This window comes from Mirounga angustirostris, unplaced genomic scaffold (assembly GCF_029215605.1).
Source record: "Mirounga angustirostris isolate CCGP_5_RB_7025 unplaced genomic scaffold, mMirAng1.0.hap1 SCAF_5, whole genome shotgun sequence".
NCBI lineage: Eukaryota > Metazoa > Chordata > Mammalia > Carnivora > Phocidae > Mirounga > Mirounga angustirostris.
This window is the reverse complement of record NW_026991713.1, coordinates 3,781,765-3,794,669: the sequence shown is the minus strand read 5'-3', so window position 1 is coordinate 3,794,669 and position 12,905 is coordinate 3,781,765. Positions and strand designations below refer to the sequence as shown.

The 12,905-nt window shown below is 55.7% G+C and overlaps 1 long non-coding RNA gene across 2 annotated transcripts in view; it reads left to right on the top strand.

Annotated features, from left to right (window-relative positions):
• The first annotated feature begins 640 nt into the window (after nt 1-640).
• LOC129045728 (uncharacterized) overlaps nt 641-12,905 on the top strand; it is a 69,941-nt gene continuing 57,676 nt past the window's right edge. Inside the window, exons 1-3 of one of the 2 annotated variants that reach the window (XR_010411269.1) lie at nt 641-887; nt 2,667-4,912; nt 7,954-10,835. This is a non-coding gene — a long non-coding RNA (uncharacterized LOC129045728). Of the gene's footprint in view, nt 888-2,666; nt 10,836-12,905 lie in introns of both variants that reach the window. The other variant, XR_008505862.2, reaches the window with a different exon arrangement.

Here is a 12,905-nt window from a genome sequence, read left to right as displayed (position 1 = left end):
CAGGGCTGCCTACAAGTTGGGACTAGTGGACATTTTATGGTGACAGCGTTTTCTCTCTTGATTGGGATGCTGGGGCCGTGGGTGTATACATTTGTCAAAGCTCGTCAAACTTTACAAGTTGAAAGGGATCTCACTGAATGGAACTTGTAGCCCAATAAAATTAATTTTAAAATGATTGGTATTTATTTTCCAATTCCTAGAGAGATTAATATTTAATGACACGAAATGCTCACAACATATTAAACAAAAAGATTTCTGAAATGACTTATAGCATGATCGCACACACATATATCAGCACCTATATGTAGCCGGCTTGGAGACTATTCCAGAAGGACTTGCAACAAAATGTACCTAGTAATTATCTCATGGGTAATTTCTGTTTTCTATTTTGTGCTTTTCTGTATTTCCAAATTTTCTGTAACAAACACTTTCCTTTTCATAAACAAATTAAATAAGAACAAACATATCTCTTTTCCCTTTTTCCAGCTAGAGCAGCCCAGGGATGTGGGGCTGGGCCCCAGGACAGATGGTGAGGACGTGCCGGTCGGGTGAAGGGGAACTCCCTGGGAGATGGTAGCAGATGATGGGGGTGGGAGGGGTGGGGCCCCCTTCCCTGGTCCTTTGGCCCAGTTTCTGTGCTGGGTTATTCTCCAGGGCTGCCGTGCCTACTGGAACTGCTGGTGTAGGGAGGAGCGTTATCCTTGCGTTGGCTGAGGTGGCCTAGAAGTCAGCCTCTCCCATCTGGGGTGCCAGGGGCCTTACGGCTCCTCTCCCGAATATGCTAGTCTCCTGTGCTGCCCTGAGCAAGGGGTGGGGTGGGAGTTCCAGTCTCTTTGCCCCTACCCCCACCCCGGAGCCACTTTCTTTGCTGGAAGAAGTCTTTCTCGGTGAGAGCTGAAGGGACTGGTCGGGGTGATAGGGTGGGAGACCCTTGCCATTCCACACCCCCCCCCGCCCCCCGCCGGCTCTAGGAGGTTGGGGCTATTGTTTACCACCACCACGCTCTCCAAATTTGGGGAAATTGAGAGGAGAAGTGATTGCCTAACATCACCCAGCCAGTAGCTGGTGGAGCTCAGACTTGACCCCAGGTCTGGATTCTCACTGGATTCAAGCTTCTTTTCCCAGGAGCTTCTGGGCCCCAAATAGCTCATGAATGCAGTGTGGGTTTGGGGGTCAGGGGCTGTATTTCTCCTGTGCCTGTTGTCTGCTCTGGGTTCCTGTGCAATTTATAATCTTCTGCACAGTCAGTGGACCAGTCAGCTGGGCTCAGCACTTAAACGTGAGCTTCTCTGAGAACAGGGCTCCGCCTGCACGCGGAGCTGCTGGGAGCCCAGTGCCACCACCCCCACCCCTGATGGAAGACCCCTTCCCTCCAGCCAGCTGGCCTCACAAAGGTTCCGAGGAGGAGGCCTGATCGATTCGGTTTCTTTTTCCTTCCTCGGTGAGCAGATTCTATAACAGACTGTGGAAATTAAAAATAAGAGCCTGAAACTGTTAAAAAAAAATTTTTTTTTTAACCGAGTCACAAATGGGAAAGACGAGGCAACAGCAGGTTAAGGACACTTTGTGATGTAGCGTTTTTATCACTCGGCACTTTCCCGGCTGTAAATGTCACAGTGGATGGTCCTTGTGAACAGGAGGCAGTGCAGACGGTTTATACCTGCGTGTGAAGCTGCCGCTTAGCATTAGTTCACAGCGTGGGGGGCATCGGTCCTGCTCTGATTCTCCTTCAGGGTTTCCATGTAAAAATCAGTTAATGAGGTAAAAGAAAAAAAGTTTAACAAATGTAAGGTATTTGTATGTTTATTTATAGAACTGTAAAGAAATTAACTGTAAAGCAAGTGGCCAAATGCTTTAGAGTAAAAGGACCAGGAAGGAAGGAAATTTTCTCCCTTCCCTTCCCTCCCTTCCTTCCTTCTTTCCTTCCTTCCTTCCCTCCTTCCTTCCTTCCTTCCTTCTTTCTTTTCCTTCCTTCCTTCCTTCCTTCCTTCCTTCCTTCCTTCCTTCCTTCCTTCCTTCCTTCCTTCCCTGTATGTTCTTCAAACTTTCTATAACAGTTGTATTTTTTGTTAAGATATATATATATTTTTTTAGCTAATCTCTACACCTGACGTGGGTCTCGAACTCACAACTCCGAGATCAAGAGCCTCACGCTCCACCGACTGAGCCAGCCAGGTGCCCCTACAGTTGTATTACTTTTATAATGAGAAGAAATAAAGTTATATTAAAAAGAGGTAGAATACGATTATATTAGAAGCAGTCAGCCTGCCCCCGAGCCTTCACATCAAATGATAACCGTGACGATCAAGGGCACTTTTGCTTGAGTACCTGCTACGTGCCAGATCTTCTGCTAACGTCTCCCATCATCCTGGCCCCTCAGAACTGCCCGCAGGTGGGGGCTGTCCCCCCCAGACCAGGGAGTCGAGGCTATGCCGGAGAGGGAACAGCGATGATTCTGATTCTCAGAATTGTACTCTTTCCCAGAATTGTACGCTTCCTGTCTCATCAAGGTGAACATTTTTCCGAAATACAATGATCTTTGATGAGAATGTCTTTATCTTGTTTACATAGAATCAAGAATGATTTCTGCAAACAGAATTTAGTAAAAGAAATATAAAAGTCATTTAGTTTTGTTTTTGTTTCTGTATTCATTTTGTTTACTTTAGGACACTGTCCACAAGCGGCCAAACTAAGGATCAGCTCCATCACGTTCAGAGCCCCCTTGTCCAAAAAGGATTCCGAATTTTACGATGGGGTCTACAGAGCATCGGGCCCAGAGCAGGTGCACCGGCCACAGGCCCTGAAGCCTGCCCCCGACAAGGTCTGGACAGATTTTGATGGAGTTACAGTGATATCTGCTCTGGGGACAAAGCGAGCACCAGACAAATGACTTTGAGCTTCGGGAATATACATAGTTCCTGATACATTTTCCAGTCCTAGAAATACAAAGTGAGGAGAGGAGTCACCAGGGAGGTCTCTGGAGAAAACCCCCCCTTCACCCCCCACGGGGAAGGGCTGGGCCCTTGCACAAGGAGCTTTCATGTAAAGCAAAGGACACCTACTGCATGTTCTTGCGAAATGTCACACCTTCCTACCCCCCTCCCCCACCGAGCCTTGACAGAATTTCCATGGCTTTGCTGGAGTGTGCGTGGCTGGCCAGCCCAGGTCTTGGAGAGAAACGAGGAAAAGCCAATGCTCATGCTTGCTCCGGTGAAGACACGATGAGAAATTCCATTGCACCTGCTTTGGGAAAGGATCTCGGGTTTCAGGGCAGGTGGATTTCCCCCCACCCCCAGAGGAGGACTGTGGGTGCTGGGGACAAATTGGCAGCCTCTGTATGTAAGTTGGGGATGATCTGCAGCTTGGAAGACCGGCTTCACAATCCCACTGCAGCCAGCCCCACGCACAATGTGCCCACTTCCACCACCCCTATGTCCTCAGCCCCGTGTCAAGTTCTGGCAGTTTCCAGGTGGATAGACAGCAGCACTGGGCACCCTGGTGGCTGAAGCCCCTTCCATGAACAGTGTGTGGAAATGCACAACCAACCACAGCAAGGATCATGGTAGAGAAGTCATCTGAAGCACAGATACCCACTTAACAGAGAGGCTCCGGCCGGGTGAGGCCCCATTCGCTTTCGCAGGACCACAGACAACATATTCCTCCCCCCACCCTGCTATCTACAGCCCCCTTGCTCATTTTTCTTTACAAAAAATCCACCCCACTTCTCCCAGCTTTTCTTAGCACTCTGGAGGAGCAGGCCTGGGACAGAATATTTTCTCCATAAGCATGTCTTGCAAGGAGGGCTGGACAGACAAATGGGTAAACGGGGCAGGTGCAGGGGCATCCCAAGGCTGGTAGGCGGCTGGCTGCTCTGCGCCCCTCAGCTCCTGTCCCAGTGCTCACAGGGCCCTCGAAGGGAGTGGGCTTGGCCAGTGCACAGGTTTCCAGGCCTGGGGCCACTCGGCTGCCTCCCCCAGTCCAGATATGTCCCCAAGACCCTGCCCTGGGACGGTTCCAAGCCATGCAGAGCAAGAGGGCAGAAAATGGAGGGAGGCAGCCAAGAAGCTTCTGCGAAGAGCAGGTAGAGCTTCCAGGTCATGTCAAGGCCTTGCACACGAAATTTCGGCCTGAAGGGCAGGAACAGGGTTCTGTATCCGCTGCAGATGTGGACTGGGAGCAGGTGGGCCTCTCCCAGGTCCTCTCCTGGACACCACGGGTCCCAGCGGCCCCTCCGTTCTCAGGACGGGAACACATGGTGGCTGTCCGCAGTGGCTGACTCAAGCCCTCTGCTGAGGGGACAAGACGAGACAGAGCCTGCGGAGGGGGCTGCTGCTATCCTGGGACCCGGTCTCAGCGTCCCTCGCTTTCAGGAAGCATACTGGGCCTGTCTCTCCATGTGCTCGCCTCGCCCCAGATTTGCCCAGGGCACTTTGGAGTGGGTTATAGAACACACAGGTGCCAGAGCAGGGTGCCTAAACAACGGGACCAGAGCAAGGGTAAAGGAGCCCCCTCCAGAGTTGAGGGGGGCTTGTTTACCCCTTAAGAGAAAACAACCCCAAACAGCTTCTGGGTGGAATTTCAGACTGTGGGATTTCTAAGTAGCCAGCCCCCTCTCCTCCGTATTTCTTTCTTTCCTCCCCTCTCCGGGCCTGCTTTCCCTCTTTGTTGCCAAGCTCAGACGTCGCTGCTGAAACCAAGCCCAGCGCCCGCGAAGCCCGGAAACTTCCAGCTCTGCGACGAGGCGGAAAGTTGGGGTCGCAAGGCCGGGGTGACAACGGCGCCCCAAAGGCCGGGCGCGGCGGTGACCCGGGGCGCCGCCTTCGCGGCCTCGTTCCGCCTGGCCGCGCCGGGACCTCGGACAGTCCAGGGGCCGGACGTGAACCCGACCGCGGGGGCTCCCCCGGAGGACCTGGTAAGCGCGCCGCTCTCCCGCCCCCGCCCCCAGGGGCTCCGCGGCCGGCCGGTCCGAGCGCGCGGCGAGGGGCTCGGGGTCCGCGGCCGCGGGGCGAGGGGCCCGGGGGCTGGGGGGCCCGGGGCCCGGGCCTCCGTCCCGGAGGGGCGCCGCCGCCGTGGCCGCCAAAGGAGGCACCGCTGAGCCCCGGCCCTCCACCGCCCCACGAAGTGTGCCCTCCCCGGCCTCCTCCCGAACAAAGCCTCGGGAAGTTCGCAAGGGAATCCTTCCCGACATGTTCCCTCCCCCGGGGCTGCTGGCTCTGGGCGGCGGCCATCCGGGCTCTTAAAGGGGAAAGAAGACCACGCTGGCTTTCTTCTCTCCTCCGCGTTCTTGCACGCTCCCCCTTGGCTGAGGGAAGAAGGGTTGGGGTGGTCCACTCCACCTCTCAGGTGTTAACTCCCTCAGGCGGGGGCCTGCCCAGGGGCTCCACGCTCAGATGAGGGCCTGCCGGACCCCCAGCAGTTCAGGGAGAGGCAGCCCCTGCAACAGGAGTGGGTCCTGGGGGTCCAGGTGGACACTGCTCCTGATCCACCCCACTTGCCTGAGCAGCTGCCCTGCCCCCGTCCTGGGTGACCGGCCTGAGCAGGACCCCCAGCCACAACCTCCCGATCCGCTCTGCCTGGGGAAGCTGTGCTAGCTTAGCCGAAGTGCCAAGCCACCGTGGCGGGTCCTGGGCACACAACAAGGCAGCTGTGGTCAGGGCCTGTGGACGAGAGGGAGTCTGGGCCCGGTGGGACCTTGTCCCTGGGTAGGGGGAGACACTGGTGTCTCCTCCACCCCCTCACCTTTGCCCACAAGCCCAGGTCCAGCAGCCCCTCCAGCCTATTCCTCCACACTTGTCCTATTGCATCAGATGGGCCTGTGAGTGTCCTGATCCCTGGGGGGCACCTGCAGGGTAGGGAATCAGAGCCTTGATAATTTCAGAGTTCTCCCCTGGGTCTGGGCCAGGAGTTTGACTCAGTGCTCCCCAGCCAGAGCAGAGACTGCCTGCGTGGCCTTGCTCTAGGCGGTGGCCAGGTCCCCAACCTTCTAGAGACCATCGCTAACCTCACCTCCATGCCCAGGGCTCCCGGAGCCCAGAGTCCTCCGTGAGAGGCTGCAGGGGCAGTGGGTAGAGCGCTCATGCAGGAGTGAGAAGGCCTGGGCCAGCTGGGGATTGGGCAGGTCACCACCCTCAGTAGCCGGGACATTCCAGCAGCAGCCTCGAATGGGCAGCCTGCAGGGTTCAGGCAGGCCACGTGGGGCTCCGTGGAGAATTTTCAGGGACTGAGGGAACAGAGACCCCAGGCCAGCCGGTTGCTGCCAAGAGGGCAAAGGCCTAGGGTTCCAGAGCTTCAGACTCTTTAGGAGAAGGAAATCCAGATTTGTGCATGGGATGTCCAAAATTTGAAAATATCACATATCCTGGGCTGAACCCAGCCTGTAGACCCCCCACTTTGCAACCCCTTGAACACATGAGCTACTTAGTGTTAAAAGGAGGCAGGAATCCTAGTGACCCCAGCTCCAGCCCAATCTCTGATGAGAACAGGGAGGAGAGGCAGTTTGCACCCTGTTTACCCCACATCTCAGGGAAGTCCAGGCCTCCACACGCTGAGTGCTCCAGGCGACGGGGGCTGGCTTGCCTCTTTCAGATCAGATCTGCTTAATTGAACTGGTTTGAAGTTAAAATCTCCCTTTAAACCAGGTAACAGAATTGCACCGTCCCCAGATCCTCTGAGGAGCCTCCGTGCCCACTCAGGCTGTGCCCACAAAGTTCGGTGTGTAGCAAAGCTGCGGAAGCACGCAGAAAGCGAACTTGAACTTGAGCTTTCTTCCTGTCCCAGGCGGTAGATCCACCTCCAGGTATGAAAACCTGGACCTGCAGGAGTGAGAAGGCCTGGGCCAGCTGGGAATTGGGCAGGTCACCACCCTCAGTACTCCAGGCATTCCAGCAGCGGCCTCGAATGGGCAGCCCGCAGGGTTCAGGCAGGCCACGTGGGGCACCGTGGAGAATTTTCAGGGTCTGTTGCTGCCCAGAAGGGCCGGCTACAGAAAGCCAGGCCTGCGCCCGAACCCCAGCACTGCCTTGTGGTGCATGGAGGCGCTGGGAGACTGACGTCGTCTCCCCTATCTTCAGCTTCCTTCCCTGTGCCTACAGCCCTGTGCTGAGCACTGGGGATCAAGAGGTGGGTCTGACACAGGCCATAATTTGAGAAGCTGCTGGCTGCCCTGTGCAATTTTAACATCAGGGGGAGGTTCTCTGGGCTAACTCCCCATCCAGAGAAGGTGTTTCCTGCACAGTGCTCCTGCTGGCGGCCATGCAGTCTTTGTTGAATGCCTCCAGAGATGAGCAGCTCACCAGCTCTCTGGTGGTGTTTCTTGTAGGTATCCCTGAACTTTACTGTCAGGACCAGATGTAGGACAGGCCTATGGCAGTGGCTCTGGGTCCAAGGTACCTGGTTTTACTGGGGAAAATACACACCTGGTAAGAAGGTCCTAAAAAGATTGGTGAGGTACTAATTTTGGTCTCCAGAAGAAGGGATGGCCGCATGTTTCCCACTTTTGCCAACAGCCTATGTAGCAAGGAGAAGGCAAAGAGAAGGAATCACTGAGTGGGAAATTAAACATAGTACAAAAGGCTGGCCGCCTCACTCAGGAAACTGGAGAGCAAAGTCGAGGCATCCAGAGGCCTCAGGTTTCTTTGCCAGGACTGGCTGCATAATTCGCAGAGCACGGTGCAGAATTAAACGTGGGGCCCTTATTCAAAATGACTAAGAATTTCAAGATGGTGACCACAGAGCATTAAGCTAAGTGTGGGCCCCTCTGAGCACAGGGCCTTCCTGAGCGCGGGCTCTTTGCGGCAGATAGGTCACAAACCCACGAGGCTGGCCGAGCTCCTGGCGAGTGCTTAAGCTGCGTGCTGAGGCGCGAGGGGACCACAGGCAGTTCCCTCGAAGGAGCATGACTCCTCTCCTGAATTGATTCTCTTTTCCATCACTGATGTTACATGCTAATTTTAGAACACTTCGGATCCTCACAAAAGAAGAAAAATATTTTCAATCACCTGTGAAACCACACTCAGAAATAGCCAGTGGGAGCACTTTACCCATCTTCCAACTTCGATGTTTTGAAACAAAATCAGCATCTGAGCTTCTTATTAGAGTATGTATCATTTTATCTTCTGTTTGTTTCACTAAATATTTTATCACCACTACTTCCTAAGTCAGAAGATACTCTTCTGCCGGTTGATTTTTAATGGCTACTATTCCATTGGACACAGCTTTTTAACAACCCTTGTTATCAGACGCAGGTAATTCCCGGCTCTCTCTGTTATAAACAGCACTTCGAGGAACACCCGTGTGCACAATTCTGCACATTTCCGAGGGGAGTGAAGACTCTTAGGTTCCAGAAGGCTCTTGGGGTCTCTCTGAAATGCCACCTCGGCCAGGGCCTGAGCCCCCCCCGCCCCCGCAGTACTGAGGGGATAGCCCTGCCTGGCATCTTAGTTGTTCTTTTCAGAGAAAACCCAGTCCTCCTGCAGCCGACTTGCCTGGACAGTACTGAGCCCCCACTGCACGTGCAACACCAACTGATCGCCTTCACAGCCCCCTTTACAGATGAGGACCCTGGGCCCGGCGAACAGAGGCACTGGCCCAAGGACTTCCTGCCTGATGTGTTGTGAGAAGGACACGTTGATGATAACAAAGCAGAAGATGGTCCCTCCTCCCACCGAACTGTGGACAGGATTTCAGGATCTGGGCTGTCTCAGTCCCAAAGGCTGGGGATGGAATAATATCATGCTTAGCATGGTACCTGCTCTTGGGCTACGCTCAGTAAATGGTGGAGAAGCAGGAAGGAGAGGAGGAGGGGGACGGGGATGGGGAGGGAGAGCAGTAGTCAGGAGGGGAGGTTAGAGCCCCCTTAGGACAAGAGGGCTCTGCAGGGCATCTGACTGAAGCCTCCTGAGGGCGGGGATGAGGTGTCCTAACCCCAGCCCAGCACTCCCCACTGCCGATGAGCAACGTGTGTGGAGGGACTACGTAGGCAGGCTGCACCCCCAGTCTCCTTCAGAGGCATCTGGACATGTGGGGGGGGGTATTAGTTTACTGCTGCCATAAGAAAGTCCCCTGATCTAGTGGCTCACAGAGTGCAAGTTCAGTACCGTGCAGTGGTGGGGGCTGGAAGTCTGAAATGACTCACGGGGCTAAAGTCAAGGTGTTGGCAGGGCTGGTTCCTTCTGGAGGCTCCCGGGGAGAATCCTTTTCTTGGCCTTTTCCAGCTTCTAGAGGCACACAGCTGGGCCAGGGTCTCCATTTTTAAGGGCTTATATCATTAGATTGGACCCAAGTGGATAATCCAGGATGCTGTCCCAGCTCTAAGCCCTTAACTTCACCCACCTGCAATGTGGATTTGGACGGTTCTGGGTTTGTTGCTGGGCTGAGCAAATTCCTGTCAGAGGCCCTACCGGCCCCACCCTTCGCCTACCGTAAGGACAGAGGTTCTGGGAGCTCAGGCAGGTTCTCTGCTCAACCTGGACCTGCTTTTCCTCACCCAACCTCACAGGGCAGGCAGAGTGGGCACTATTGTCCCTATTTTACAGGTGGGCAAACTGAGACCCAGAGAGGCTGTACAACTTGCTTAAGGCCATACAGCTGGCAAGGGGCAGGGCTGACCCTGGGTAATGGCTAGACCCTGAATCCAGGGCTCCACGGTGCCTGCCCCCTGCCTCTAGGAATACAGACTTCCCTGGTTCTCATTTAACCACAGCCCTTGTTTCTTTCGAGAAGGGTGGCGGGCCTTCTTGCCCCTTTCCCAGAACAGGCAGGCTGCTCTCGGGGACAGAAAGGCCACAGGGCAGCCCTTGGCAGGGGGGCTTGTGTGAGTGTGGAGGGATCTAGGAGCCTCCCCAGGCGGCAGGGCCTCATTGCAGCTTGCGTGTTGGTAGGGTGAAGGTGTGGGTGGCCAAGGACGGGTCTGTCTGTCCCGGCCAGAAGGGCTGCAGCTCTTCCTGGTCCCACCGAGGGCCTTGGGGACATCTCTTTCCCTCACACCAGCACAAGGCATTGACCCAAGCAACGCAAAGTTGCTCTTTGTGAGGACATAAGGAAGAGAATGTTCCTGGGGCAGCGTCGGAAGCTGGGGTGGCACTCGATACACAAAGGCAGGCAGGGTGTGCCCAGTCCCAAGGCTGGGACCGTGCAGAGGGCACGGGCGGTGTTCCCTCCAGGCCGTCGGCTGCAGCCCATCCCGCCTGGGCCCGGGCCTGGCATGGCAGGAGTTAAGCTGCCGCGGGCACCTTGGCACACGGAGCTGCCCAGAATGTCCGGCTCCCCACCCCCACGGCTTTTCTTCCTTTTTGCCTTTTTCCTTCTTAATTAATCATACGCTGCTGCCCAATTTAAATATGGAAATGCCCAGGCCCCAGCGATGCAATTATTCCTGAGGCCGGGCGGGCTGTCCGGCCCCGGGCTGTGGGGAGCATCGCGGCATCGCCTCCTTTCTGGTGTGTGTGAAATTATGTGCACAAAAGGCGTCTCCTTATCTGAGTGTGTGAACTAAATAAATAAATAAGGGCTTTTGTTTGTTCGCCGGCTCCTGCACATGACTGTTTTGACTAAACCGCCCGTGTTGTCTGTGCCTTTATGGGACTCAGGAGAGGGGCCGGGGGCGGGAGGTGCGGCCGCCGGGCATCTGGGCCTCTCCCTCCCCGGGCATCGCCAGAGCCCGCACCCCTCCCCGCACACACCCTCGCCGGAAAGTTCCCCTGCCCGGGCCGGGCTCCCAGGCAGCTGGCACCGTGCCAGGCTCGCCGCCGAGCGCGGGCAGCGGGGTGGGGCGAGCGGAGGCGGCGCCGAGGACGTGGCCGGGCACCCCGGGCACGAGCCGGACCGAGGCCCGGAAGGTGAGGGCACCCCGGGTGGGCGCAGGGTGGGCACCGGGCGGCGGCAGGCGGGGCGGCGGGTCCGAGTGGGCCGGAGGACGGGGTGGGGTGGGGTGGAGAGCGGCGGGGGGTGGGGGTGGGGGGAGGCGGGGGCACAAAGCCGGGCAGTGCCAGGCACCGCCGCCGCCGCCGCCACCCCGGCCTCCCTCCCTCCCTCTGGGACCGGGCTCTGCGGGGAGGCCGCGCGTGCTTGGGGCCCGGGCAGGCCGTGGCCGTGGCTGGAGGAAGGCCGCGGGGAGCGAGGCGGGGCCCGGGGCTGTCAAGGAGAAAAACATCCCAAGGCCTGCAAATTGCTGCTCTCAGCTTTTTTTTTTTTTTTTTCCTCCTCCTGCTTGGGAGGGGAAAAAAAAAAAAAGCAGCGCTTCCTCTGGAGGCGGATGCAAAAAGGATGCAGACTTTTAACCATCTCCTGCACCCAGGCCTTCCTCAGCAGCGTCCAGGCCCAGGCCCGGCACGGGGGCATCGAGGGAGGGCGGAGTGTGAGGGCGCCAGATGCCTTTTTCTGGGAGATGCTGGAGAGCCAGGCCCCCTGGGCAGCCCCGGCCAGAAGCTGGGCCCGGTGTGCAGGTGTGAGGCCTGGAGGTCACGGGGCACGTGGTGGGCCGCGTGAGCAGGCACGGCGGCCTCGGGTGCCAACGTCACCTGTGTTTGGTGGCTTTGTCTCTTGGTGTTGAGCAGGGTGCCCGCGCACAGCGCTGGGGCATCGCGTCTTGGTCCTCCCTGACTTGGGGTCTTCTGCCATTCTGAGATCATGACCAATTTTTGTGTTTAAAAAATAATACGGGAAGTTTTCTGGTGTCTGGTGGGGGCTTCACCCACCGTCATTTGAGGGCGGGACTTAAGGAACGAATTCTAGAGTGAGGGAGGTGGTCTGGTCCTTGGAGGAACAGCAGGCTAGCTCCCAGTGCAGAGGGAGAGGCCCATGCACCTCAGGGTGAGGATGCTATGTGGGGAGCAGTCGCAGGAGCGTGGTGGGCTGGTGGTCCCCGGAGGCACAGTGCCTGCCTAGGACCCATGAATATGTTTTAATTGTAACATCTTTTAAAATCAGAAGACAACAATGACTCTAATAATAATGAATATATAATGATGAATTCAGTCTGGATTATATTCATCTTTATACCAAGGCAGTCATAAACTATCATGCTTAATAAGTACGGAGGAAGGGGCCATGAAAGCAAAGGTGTTGGGGGCCATGAAAGTCCTAATGGGGCCCTAGGTTGGTCCAGTCTGTCCCGGGACAAAGGGTCAGATGTCTGGCTCCAGGGAGGCCTTTGGGGGCCATCGGGGTGCCTTGCGAATCAGGCACCGGGTTGACTCAGCCAGCTGTGAAGAGGATCCAGGCCCTTCGTGTGTGCGTGTTTGTGTGTGTTCCTATGCACACGTGTGTGTTTTATAAAGGATTCTCAGGCACATGAGTGTGTGAGACTCACTTCTGGAGACAGGTGAACACAAGGCTGAGGTCAGGTGTGGTCATGAGAGCCTGGTACGCCCGACGCTTGGGTTAGGGGTGGTCACTGGGCCAGGAGCCACGGTGGTGCCTCCCAGCCATTGTTTTCCTGGGAGGGAGCAGGCTTCTACGAGGCCCATTCCCAGCCTAGCCCAGCCCTGCGCAGTAGACACGTAACGTGAGCTGCAAACGGAGCAACATCTGTAATTTGACATGTTTGAGCAGCCACATTTTTTAAAAAGTGGAAACAAGCAGGTGAAATTCACTCTAAAAAGAAAATGTATTTTATCGAACATATACCCAAAGTAGTATATTTCAGTGTGGAATTAATATGAAATTATTAATGAGGTTTTTCCTTTTTTTTTTAAATATACTGAGTCTTTGAAATCCAGAGTGTATTTTTCACATTCATCTCAGTTTGGACGGACTCCCTGAGTCTCAAAGGCTTAGCAACTACACGTGGGATTGCGATGTGCTATACTGGGCAATGCAGGTTTAGCAGGTCCCCATGCCCCCCTCACCCTAGAGTTGGGGAGACTGGTTTTTCTGCTGCTTTTTTTGCGGGTGGCCCTTCTTGCCCA